General features: G+C 50.3%; 1 protein-coding gene across 6 annotated transcripts in view; it reads left to right on the top strand.

Annotated features, from left to right (window-relative positions):
* The window catches only part of LOC140429828 (uncharacterized protein KIAA1958), a 239,297-nt gene that overhangs the window by 16,190 nt on the left and 210,433 nt on the right, over positions 1 to 12,674 (top strand). The gene's annotated exons all lie outside the window — the stretch shown is intronic.

The raw sequence follows: 12,674 nt of genomic DNA, 5'->3' as shown, positions 1-12,674 counted from the left end.
AGTTTTTGGACCAATTAAGGTTCCCGAGGGTGGAGGAGCAGGAGGTGGAAGGCCTGGGGGCGCCGATTGGGGTGGACGAGGTTACCAAGGGGCTGGGGAACATGCAGGCAGGGAAGGCCCCGGGACCAGATGGGTTCCCGGTGGAATTCTATAGAAAATATGTGGACTTGTTGGCCCCGCTGCTGGTAAGGACCTTTAACGAGGCCAGAGAAGGGGGTACCCTACCCCCGACAATGTCGGAGGCGACGATATCGCTAATCTTGAAGCGGGATAAAGATCCGCTGCAGTGTGGGTCCTATAGACCTATCTCACTGCTAAATGTGGACACCAAGTTGCTAGCAAAGGTGCTGGCAACGAGGATAGAGGATTGTGTCCCGGGGGTGGTGCACGAAGACCAGACAGGGTTCGTAAAGGGGAGACAACCAAATGTCAACGTGCGACGGCTATTGGGGGTGATAATGATGCCCCCAGCAGAGGGGGAGGCAGAGATAGTGGTGCCAATGGATGCAGAGAAGGCATTTGATAGGGTGGAGTGGGAGTATCTATGGGAGGTGCTGAGGAGGTTTGGGTTCGGGGACGGGTTTGTCAGCTGGGTTAAACTCTATCGGGCCCCAACGGCATGTGTGGTCACAGGTCGGCAAATGTCGGAGTATTTTCGACTTTACAGGGGAACAAGACCGGGATGTCCGTTGTCCCCATTACTGTTCGCGTTGGCAATTGAACCACTGGCCATAGCGCTGAGAGACTCCAGAAAATGGAGAGGGGTGATTAGCGGGGGAGAGGAACACCGAGTGTCACTCTACGCGGATGACCTACTGCTGTATGTGACGGACCCAGTGGGGGGGGGGGATGACAGAGGTCATGCAGATATTGAGTGAGTTTGGAGATTTCTCGGGATATAGAACATAGAACATAGAAAATACAGCACAGAACAGGCCCTTCGGCCCACGATGTTGTGCCGAACCTTTGTCCTAGATTAATCATAGATTATCATTGAATTTACAGTGCAGAAGGAGGCCATTCGGCCCCCCGAGTCTGCACCAGCTCTTGGAAAGAGCACCCTACCCAAACTCAACACCTCCACCCAACACCAAGGGCAATTTGGACATTAAGGGCAATTTATCATTGGCCAATTCACCTAACCCGCACATCTTTGGACTGTGGGAGGAAACCGGAGCACCCGGAGGAAACCCACGCAGACACGGGGAGGACGTGCAGACTCCGCACAGACAATGACCCAAGCCGGAATCGAACCTGGGACCATGGATCTGTGAAGCAATTGTGCTATCCACAATGCTACCGTGCTGCCCTTAAGAACAAATAAATCTACACTATATCATTTTCCCGTAATCCATGTACCTATCCAACAGCTGCTTGAAGGTCCCTAATGTTTCCGACTCAACTACTTCCACAGGCAGTGCATTCCATAAAGGCTTAACATGGGAAAGAGTGAGCTTTTTGTGATACACCCTGGGGACCAGAGTAGAGGGATAGATGGCCTACCGCTAAGGAGAGTGGAAAGAAAGTTCCGATACCTGGGGATTCAGATAGCCAGGAGCTGGGGAACCTTGCACAGACTTAATCTGACACGGCTGGTGGAACAAATGGAAGAGGATTTCAAAAGGTGGGACATGCAGCCGCTGTCACTGGCGGGCAGAGTGCAGGCAATAAAGATGATGGTCCTCCCGAGGATCCTATTTGTGTTCCAATGTCTCCCTATACTGATCACTAAGGCCTTCTTTTAAAAAATAGATAGGAGCATCACGAGCTTCGTGTGGGCAGGGAAGGCCCCGAGGGTAAGGAGGGGGTTCCTACAACGTAGCAGAGGCAGAGGGGGACTGGCGTTGCCACTACCGCTCTCCCCAAAAAAATTTACCACGAACCCAGTGGTGGCGGCAACATTAAGTATCTGGGGGCAATGGAGGCGACAGAGGGGTGTGCTGGGAGCCTCGGTGTGGTCCCCGATCAGGAACAACCATAGGTTTGCCCCAGGGAGGCTGGATGGAGGATTCCAGAGCTGGCACCGGGTAGGAATCAGGAGAGTGGGAGATTTATTTATAGACGGGACGTTTGCGAGCTTGGGAGCGCTAGAGGAAAAGTATGAGCTGCCCCGGGGAAATTTCTTTAGATATATGCAGGTGAGAGCGTTCATGAGACAACTGGTGAGGGAATTTCCGCTGCTCCCGACACAAGGGATCCAGGACAGCGTGCTGTCGGGGGTGTGGGTCGGGGAGGGCAAAGTGTCAGATATACCGGGAGATGAGAGAAGAGGGGGAGGAGTTGGTGGGCGAACTGAAGGGTAAATGGGAAGAAGAGCTCGGGGAGGAGATAGAGGAGGGTTTGTGGGCTGATGCCCTAAGCAGGGTAAATTCCTCTTCCTCGTGTGCCAGGCTTAGCCTGATCCAATTTAAGGTGCTGCATAGAGCACACATAACGGGAGCAAGGTTGAGCAGGTTCTTCGGAGTGGAGGACAAGTGTGGGAGGTGCGGGGGAAGCCCGGCGAACCACACACATGTTTTGGTCGTGTCCGGCACTGGAGGGGTATTGGAGGGGAGTGGCGGGAGTGATCTCAAAGGTGGTGAAGGTCCGGGTCAAACCAGGCTGGGGGTTAGCTATATTTGGAGTAGCGGATGAGCCGGGAGTGCAGGAGGCGAAAGAGGCCGATGTCGTGGCTTTTGCGTCCCTAGTAGCCCGGCGTAGGATTTTACTCATGTGGAAGGAAGCGAAACCCCCCGGACTGGAGGCCTGGATAAACGATATGGCGGGGTTCATAAAACTAGAGCAGGTGAAGTTTGCGCTGAGAGGATTGGCTCAAGGGTTCACCAGACGGTGGCAACCGTTCCTCGACTACCTAGCGGAACGTTAGAGGGAAGATAGATGGCCAGCAGCAGCAACCCAGGGGGAGGGGGGAGAGGGGTAAATTGTTTGGGTTTTTGGAGGGGGGGGGGGCGGGGGGTATTACTTCGTGTTATTTGGTTAGTTTGCCATGTTAGTTAAACAAAGTTATATTGCAGTTATCACGTTACCTTTATTTTTTTTTGATTTGTAAGGGAAGAAATTGTGTCTGAAAACTTTAATAAAATATATATATTTTTAAAAGTTTCCATTTAATGCTAACCAGAGTATATTTTACCCAAATCAACAGGTAGGTTTGCTTGCTGAATGAATTAATAGGAACCCAAACAGTTTAGCATGTTCTGTCGTAGCTATGTACTGTAGCGAAATAGTGGTCTTAAATTGATTGGGGAAAGTTGCTGGAGAGGCGATCTGTTGTTACCAAGTTTTTTAATCACACGATCAGATAGAAGCACGACCTGCATTTGTACCGGAACAGAAGAAATGGGAGCAGGAGTAGGCCATTCGGCCCCTTCAGCCTGCTTCATATTCAATGTGATCAGGGCAGATCCGATTGTTGCCTACCCTGCCTGCACCCCATAAGCTAGCTAATTCTTGCCCATCTCTGTTTTTGTCATATCTTGGCTCTGTATTTCTTCATAACACATTTAATGTAAATGTCCCAATGAAGGCACGGCCACCAACAGTCGAGTGAGAATTGTGCAAGAGGCCAGACTTGGAGGAGTGCAGAGGTCTCAAAGGGTTGTATTATTATTCGATAACAGCCCCCGGCCCCCCCCCGCCTGTGATCGGGGATGGTCGTATCATTGTACGATTCCCGTTTAAAGAGCCAAAAATCGGAAACACAACTCTGATTGACAACCTCCATTGTCTTGGTTGGATGACTGATTCATGACTGTCAGTAGATAGACAGTCATGACTTGAGGGAGAGCGAAAGAAAACCTCACCGGTTCGTACTCCTAGGAACAGAGGGAGGCCTTTTGGCCCTCCAGCCTGTTCCACCATTCGGTGTCGTTGTGACTAACCCCATACACCCACCTTATTGCTTAATACCTTTGATTAACCAAAATATGTTCTCTCAGATTTGCAATTGACAGCTGGCCTAACACCAGCTGCCATCTGTGGAAGAGAATTTCAAATTCTTTTGAGTAGAAGTGTTTCCTAACTTCACACCTGAAAGGCCTAACTCCTGCTTTTGGGCTCTGATCCATAGTCCTCCTCAGGGCGAAAATAGTTTCTACCTTTCCTATACGTTCCTTATGATATCTTTTGAAACTTTGATCAAATCACCATTTAACCTTCTAAATTCCGGAGTATGCCCACCACCCCCCTCACAATTTAACCCTTGGAATCCAGGTGTAATTCGGGTGAATCTATGTCGCATTCTCTTTAAGGCCAGGTGCATGTCCAGAGCTGCTCAAAGTACTCCAAGTGCAGTCTCACCTACACAGTCCTCAAGCCTGGATTGTGTTGGAGTAAAATGGCGATATCACTGATTCCTCAGACAATCCATTAGAAACCAATGCATTGGGGCACAGAATAATGGGGCACAGTTTCTCTTTTGATCTTTGGGGGAACAAAGGACCAGAGAGCTATTCACACTCAGTCAGTCTGTCTATCTGAGACTTTGGTGCAAGTCTGTCCAATGAACGTGGGTCAGCTTGAACGTGTGTGGTAAATGTAACTAAGTATCAGTGAGTGAGATGAGTTTACGTTGCTCCTTAAGGTGTCCCAAAAGGTTTCTCAGCGCGTGGTGTTCTTTTTGAAGCTCACTCCTGTTGATGTAAGTAGGCAGCTTGCGCGCGCGCGCACACACACTGTCCATCCGGGCTGGACTGCTGGCCAGGACACCAGGAGAATGTAGCTGTAGCTCCGTATAGCCAGGAGTGTCAGTTTAGATTGTGAGATTTCAAGTGCTGTTATGGTGTTTAATCTCTCAACCTCACTGGGATGAGAATAAGTGCTCCTACTGAACCAAGCTCACGCAATTGGACAAATTAGGGTTTTGCATGAAATTAATCTCATCCAGGTTCCTAATAGCTTGGAGGGTCTACAGAACAAAAATGCTGGTGTTAACACAGTGGTTATGGGCATAAATACTGGGTTTGCTTCAGCGGCCCCATTGCGCCGGGTGTGGATTTGGGCACAACAGGTGAATGGCGGGAGAGTTCCAGATCGGGGTCTGCGCCAGGGGTCGGGCCAATCCCGAATCATCTGACTCACGCGGCCCGGTGCGATTTGGGCCTTGCCCTTGCTCGGCGAGATCCAGATCTCCATATTTAAATGGGGGCGGTCCCAGGGGCCTCGCCAAGGTTGGGGGGGGATTGGGCTGCCAATCAAAATAGCGGCCAAATCTGCAAAGAGCCGTTCCTACTGGCGAACTCCCTCTAAGTGCGGCCTCGATAGGGAGGAACTCCTCGAGGCCAAAGGAAACGGCAAAGTGACGTTGAATAGCGGAGTGTCTTTCGGCATTGCAGCCACCGGGAAACACTCTGCTAAACGTGCCCGACAAGTCTGCTGGATCCTTCCCATTATCTTCAAATATATGCACAACAAATGTTTGATTTGTCAATATAACATGAAATTCACCTCCCTCCTGGAGTCATTTGTCCTTAAGTTATTAACTAAGCAGGGATGATTGCACTGCCCTTATTGGAAAGCAGGGTATAAAGTGTCTAAAAGTCAGAGATGCGCTCTTCTATTTTTCTTTTTTTAAGTTAATTTACAGGCATCGCTGGTTAGGCCAGCATTTATTGGCCACCCTAGTTGCCCTTCAGAAGGTGGTGGTGAGTTGTCTTCTTGAACCGCTGCAGACTCTGAGGTGTAGGTACACCCACTGTGCCGTTGGGGAGGAAGTTCCAGGATGTTGTCCCAGCGAAAGAACGGCGATATATTTCCAAGTCAGGGTGGTGAGTGACTTGGGAGGGGAACCTCCAGGTGGTGGGGTTCCCAGGTATCTGCTGCTCTTGTCCTCCGAGATGGGAGTGGTCGTGGGTTTGGAAGGTGCTGCTTAAGCAGACTTGGTGAGTTACTGTAATGCTTCTTGTAGATGGTTTACATGGCTGCTACTGTTCGTTGGTGTTGGAGGGTTTGAAGGTTTGTGAAAGTGGGAGCAATCAATGCTTTGTCCTGAATGTTGTTGAGCTTCTTGCACTCATCCAGGCAAATGGAGACTGTTCCATTACACTCCTGACTTGTGCCTTGTAGATGGTAGACAGGCTTTGTGGGGGTCAGGAGGTGAGGTCGCCGTAGGATTCCTAGCCTTTGTTTGACCTGGCCTGGTAGCCACAGTATTTATATGGCAGTTCCAGTTCAGTTTCTGATCAATGGTAACCCCAGGATATTGATTGTGGGGGATTCAGTGATGGTAATGCCATTGAATGTCATGGGGCGATGGGTAGATTCTCTCTTGTTGGAGATGGTCATTGCCTGGCACTTGTATGGCGCGAATGTAACTTGCCACTTGTCAGCCCAAGCCTGGATATTGTCCAGGTCTTGCTGCATTTGGACAGGGACTGCTTCATTATCTGAGGAATCGCGAATGGTGCTGAACATTGTGTAGTCAGCCGCAAACACCCCCACTTCTGACCTTATGATTGAAGGGAGGTCATTGATGAAGCAGCTGAAGATGGTTGGGCCTGGGACACTAACCTGAGGAACTCCTGCAGTGATGTCCTGGAGCTGAGATGATTGACCTCCACCAAAACCATCTTCCTTTGTGCCAGGTATAACACCAACCAGCGGAGAGTTTTCCCCCTGGTTCCCATTGACTACAGTTTAGCTGGGCATCCTTGATGCCACACTCGGTCAAACGCTGCCTTGATGTCAAGGGCAGTCACTCTCACCTCACCTCTGGCATTCATCTCTTTTGTCCATATTTGAACCAAGGCGGGAATGAGGTCAGGAACTGAGTGACCCTGGCGGAACCCAAACTGAGCGTCTGTGAGCAGGTTATTGCTGAGTAAGTGCCGCTTGATAGCACTGTTGCTGATGATGGAGAGTAGACTGATAGGGCGGTAATTGGCTGGGTTGGATTTGTCCTGCTTTTTGTGTACAGGACACATCTGGGCAATTTTCCACATTGCCGGGTAGATGCCAGTGTTGTAGCTGTACTGGAACAGCGTGGCTCGGGGTGTGACAAGTTCTGGAGCATAAATCTTCAGTATTATTGCTGGAATATTATCAGGGCGCATGGCCTTTGCAGTATCCAGTGCCTTCAGCTGTTTCTTCATATCACTTGGAGTGAATCATATTGGCTGAAGACTGACACCTGTGATGCTGGGGACATCTGGAGGAGACCGAGATGGATCATCCACTCGGCACTTCTGGCTGAAGATTGTTGCGAATGTCTCAGCCTTGTGTTTTGCACATGTGTGCTGGGCTCCTCTATCATTGAGGATGGGGATATTTGTGGAGCCTCCACCACCATTCATGGCTGGATGTAAGAGGACTGCAGAGCTTAGATCTGATGCGTTTGTTGTGGAATCACTTAGCTCTGTCTATTACTTGCTGCTTATGCTACGTGGCACACATGTAGTCCTGTGTTGTAGCTTCACCAGGTCGACACCTCATTTTTCTGTGTGCCTGATGTTGCTCCTGGCATGTTCTCCTGCACTCTGCATTGAACCAGAGTTGATGCCACACAACACGATGGAGGGTATCCTCAATGTGAAGACGGGCCTTTGGCTCCACAAGTGACCACGGTGGTCACTTCTACCGATACTGTCATGGACAGATGCATCTGCAGCAGGCAGGTTGGTGAGGATGAGGTCAAGTATGTTTTTCTCAGGGGCAGCACGGTGGCGCAGTGGTTAGCACTGCTGCCTCACAGCGCCGAGGTCCCAGGTTCGATCCTGGCTCTGGGTCACTGTCCGTGTGGAGTTTGCACATTCTCCCCGTGTTTGCGTGGGTTTCGCCCCCACAACCCTAAGTTGTGCAGGGTAGGTGGATTGGCCACGCTAAATTGCCCCTTAATTGGAAAAAATTAATTGGGTACTCTAAATTAAAAAAAATATTTTTTTCCCCTCCCCACCTGCTGCAGTCCCAGTCTAACAGCTCCGTCCTTTAGGACCCGGCCAGCTTGTCTGTGGTGGTATTACCGAGCCACTCTTGGTGATGGGCATTGAAGTCCCCCACCCAGAGCATATTCTGCACCCTTGCCACCCTCAGTGCTTCCTCCAAGTGGTGTTCAACATGGAGGATACTGATACATCAGCTGGTGGTGGCCGGTACGTATCTGCAGGAGGTTTCCTTACCCATGTTTAACCTGAAGTCATGAGACTTCATGGGGTCCAGAGTCGATGTTGTGGACTCCCAGGGCAACCCCCTCCCGACTGTATACCCCTGTGCCACCCGCCAGCTCTGCTGGGTCTGTCCTGCCGGTGAGACAGGACATACCCAGGAATGGTGATAGCGGTGTCCGGGACATTGTCTGCAAGGTATGATTCTGTGAGTATGACGATATCAGGCTGACGCTTGACTGGTCTGTGAGACAGCTCTCCCAACTTTGGCACAAGCCCCCAGATGTTAGTCAGGAGGACTTTACAAGGTCGGCAGGGCTGGGTTTGCCGTTGTCGTTTCCGGTGCCTGGGTCGATGCCGGGTGGTCCGTCCGGTTTCACTCCTTTTTTGTGTTTTTGTCGCGGTTGAATACAACTGAGTGGCTTGCGAGGCCATTTCAGAGTCAACCACATTGCTGTGGGTCTGGAACCTGTTTGTCTGAGAAATGTCATATTTCCTACAGTGGTCCTGAAATGGAGCAAACAGTGGAACTGGGGCGGGGGGGGGGAGTTTTATTACCGTCCACTTTGAGGCCTTCCAACTTTGCCAAGTGCTGGGTAAACATTTCCGATCCCGATCCTTTACAATTGGGTTTCAGTCCAGATTTCACACCAGTTTGACTCCAGTGTAGTTGAACTAAAAATCACTAATCATAATGAACTTTATGCTCGTAAAGATTTCTGACATCTAGCAGCAACATACGGCCTTAGAACATAGAACATTACAGCGCAATATCATTTTGGAATATCTCAGCTTTTCTAATTATCCTGGTATGGAATATATCATAAAACCAGAAAAACTGACTCATACTGTAATAATGCACTTTTGGAGATCTTGATAGTGAGTTGTGTAAGAAGTGTTGACTGATGCACCTGTCGAGTTTTTTTGAGTTCTTTAAACTTTTAACTTGTGCTGGTGTGAGGAAGACCTGGCTCTTGTTTCCAATAAGAGTCTCAAGTAAGGTCTCCAGTATATTCCTTGGGTGGGCTGACGGCATGTGGGGAACGGCAAGAGAAAGAAGATGAGTGTGTTTGGAATGATAACGGCTTCTTTTCCCAGCAGTGCTCAACTTGGAGAAATTTAAAACCATGAGCGGGTGATATCAGATTAGTAGGTACGTGTATTAGGACAGCTCTTGGTGACGCTGTTGCCTACCAGCCACAGCAAGGTTCCAGGTTCAAGTCCCACTCCACAAAAATCAAGAGTGACATCCAGTGTAGCACCGAGGGAGTTCTGCACTGTCAGAGGTACCATCTTTCAGAGGTGACTTTAAACCGAGGCCCATCTACCTGCTCGGGTGAATGGAAAAGATCCCCGGACACTGTTTTGAATAAGAGCCAGGGGAGCATATCCCCAAAGTCCTGGACAATATTTATTCCTCAACCAAACATCACAAAAACAGATTATCTGGCCGTTATCACATTGCTGTTTGTGGGGTCTTGCTGTGGCAGCTTGGTTGCCACGTTTCCCACATTAAAGTGGTGACTACTTTACATTTCAAAAGTACCTGATTGGCTGTAATGGACTTTGAGTTGTCCGGTGGTTGTGAAAAGTTCTGTACAAATGCAACTCTTTCTATTAGACTGCAGGCAACTCGAACCTGATTTTGACACTGAGCACTGAAACATTAACTGGGAAAGTGTAATCCGAATGAGACAGTTTCCATTCAGCATGCAATCCATTACACTGCTGCTGACCACACAATTGGCTATATATTTCTACCAATTTATTCAATCATTATACATTGGTTGTCTATTTAATTTAATAATCATTATTGTCACAAGTAGGCTTACATTAACACTGCAATGAAGTTACTGTGAAAAGCCCTGAGTCGCCACATTCCGGCGCCTGTTCGGGTACACTGAGGTAGGATTCAGAACGTCCAATTCACCAGACAGCACGTCTTTCTGGACTTGTGGGAGGAAACCGGAGCACCCGGAGGAATCCCAAGCAGACACTGGGAGAACGTGCAGACCCTCCGCACAGACAGTGACCCAAGCCGGGAATCGAACCTGGGACCCTTCTGCACTGTAAATTCTATGACTCTATGACCCTGATGCTGTGAAGCAACAATGCTAACCACTGAGCTGGTATTTAATTCCTAAAATCAGCTCAGCAAATTTTTCAGCGATCAGGGTTGGACAATATGGGGGGGGGGGCACCGGGTTGCTGCTGGTATGATCAAGGGGGAGCTGGAGTGAGTAGAGGGGGTTGGCCGTGGGGTGCGGGCGCGTGGCTGGGCTGAGGAGGGGTTATGGCTAGTCGGCGGGGGAGGGGGGCGGGTGGCCCCCTGATCCGGCTGATAACCTGGAACGTAAGGGGGCTGAACGGGCCGGTCAAGCGGGCCCAGGTGTTCGCGCACCTGAAGGGGCTGAAGGCGGATGTGGTAATGCTCCAGGAGACACACCTGAAGGTGGCAGACCAGGTAAGATTGAGGAAGGGGTGGGTAGGTCAAGTGTTTCATTCGGGGCTGGATGCCAAAAATCGGGGGGTGGCGATCTTGGTGGGAAAGAGGGTGTCGTTTGAGGCGTCGAGTATTGTGACAGACAATGGCGGCAGGTATGTAATGGTAAGTGGTAAGCTGCAAGGGGAGAGGGTGGTGCTGGTCAACATGTATGCCCCAAACTGGGACGATGCAGGTTTTATGCGGCGCATGTTGGGTCGGATCCCGGACTTGGAAGTGGGGGCCTGATAATGGGGGAGGGACTTTAACACGGTGTTGGATCTGGCACTGGATCGCTCCAGGTCTAGGACGGGTAGGAAGTCGGCGGCGGCTAAAGTGCTGAGGGGGTTTATGGACCAGATGGGAGGGGTGGACCCTTGGAGATTTTCAAGGCCGGGGGCTAGGGAATTTCATTCTTCTCGCATGTTCATAGGGCTTATTCCCGGATCGTCTTTTCTATTATGAGTAGGGCGCTGAGTAACGAGAGTAGAGGATACCGCGTACTCGGCAATAGCCATTTCGGTCACGCCCTGCATTGGGTAGACCTAGAGCTGGGGGAGGAGAGGGACCAGCGCCCGTTGTGGCGCTTGGAGGTGGGGCTGTTGGCAGACGAGGAGGTGAGTGAGCGGGTCCGAGGAAGCATAGAGAGATACCTGGAGGCCAACGATAACGGAGAGGTCCGAGTGGGGATGGTATGGGAGGCGCTGAAGGCGGTGGTTAGGGGAGAGCTGATCTCCATTAGGGCTCACAAGGAGAGGGGAGAGGGAGAGGCTGGTGGGGGAGATGGTGAGGGTAGACAGGAGGTATGCGGAGGTGCCTGAGGAGGGACTGTTGAGGGAGAGGCGTAGCCTCCAGGCCGATTTCGACCTGTTGACCACCAGGAAGGCGGTGGCGCAGTGGAGGAAGGCACGGGGGGCGATTTATGAGTATGGGGAAAAGGCAAGTCGGATGCTGGCGCATCAGCTTCGGAAGCGGGACGCAGCTAGGGAGATCGGGGGAGTTAAGGACAGGGGAGGGAGTGTGGTGCGGAGTGGGGTTGGCATCAATGGGGTCTTCAGCGACTTTTATGAGGAACTGTCCGAGTCCCCACTGGAGGAGGGAGGGATGGGCCGCTATCTGGACCAACTGAAGTTCCCGAAGGTGGAGGAGGGTCAGGTGGCGGCATTGGGGGCCCCGATTAGGCTGGAGGAGTTGGCCAAAGGGATAGGGAGCATGCAGGCGGGGAAGGTACCGTTGCCGGACGATTTCCCGGTTGAATTCTACAAGAAATATGTGGACCTGTTGGGCCCGTTGCTAGTTAGGACCTTCAATGAGGCAAGGGAGGGGGGGGCTTTGCCCCCGACGATGTCCCGGGCACTGATCTCCTTGATCCTGAAGAGGGACAAGGATCCACTGCAGTGTGGGTCTTACAGGCCGATTTCGTTGTTGGCCTCCAGGTACCTCTCTATGCTTTTTCATTGTTGTTTATATTTTGTGAAAACCTCAATAAAAATTATTTTTAAAAAAAACATTCCACTGGGCAAGTTTTGCCACAGATCTATCTGGATTTATAAAGCAGGAATTGCCTGGAGTGCTTTCCTTTTGCAACTGTGTCAAGGCTTCCCCCATTCCCACCCACAAGTTTTGTGACATGACCTAGTTGTGCTTCTAAGCAATGCCTGTGGTCATAAATGTTTCACTGTTTGCTTGAGGATTTTAGTTACTGGAGTTGAATTCTGATAAATGTGTAACTCGTTTGTTCAGGCACTTAATGCTTGCACTGGGGATTGCTATTAAACGGCCAGCCAATGATTATCAGCTGCAAATTCCTCGGCTGTGACTATTTACTGGCTCATTCTTACTTGCTCATTTGGCAATTTAATCTTACTGAGACCCAAATTTTAAAAATGACACCTTTGCTCGGAGCTGGTTGGACTTTTAAAACGTGCTGCTGGCTGTGGCTAAAGCGTGACAGCCGGGGAAATGTATTTACTCTTGCTGAACATTACAAATAAGATAACTGGGAGTCTTTTGTGGGGTGAGGAGAGGAAGCTTAGCATTCTGCGATGATATCAGCTGCATGTTTACTTGGGAGTCGACTGAAACACCCAGATAGA

The sequence above is a fragment of the Scyliorhinus torazame genome, chromosome 9 (assembly GCF_047496885.1).
Source record: "Scyliorhinus torazame isolate Kashiwa2021f chromosome 9, sScyTor2.1, whole genome shotgun sequence".
Classification (NCBI taxonomy): Eukaryota; Metazoa; Chordata; class Chondrichthyes; order Carcharhiniformes; family Scyliorhinidae; genus Scyliorhinus; species Scyliorhinus torazame.
The sequence above is the reverse complement of the archived record's forward strand: the minus strand, read 5'-3'. Positions and strand labels throughout refer to the sequence as shown.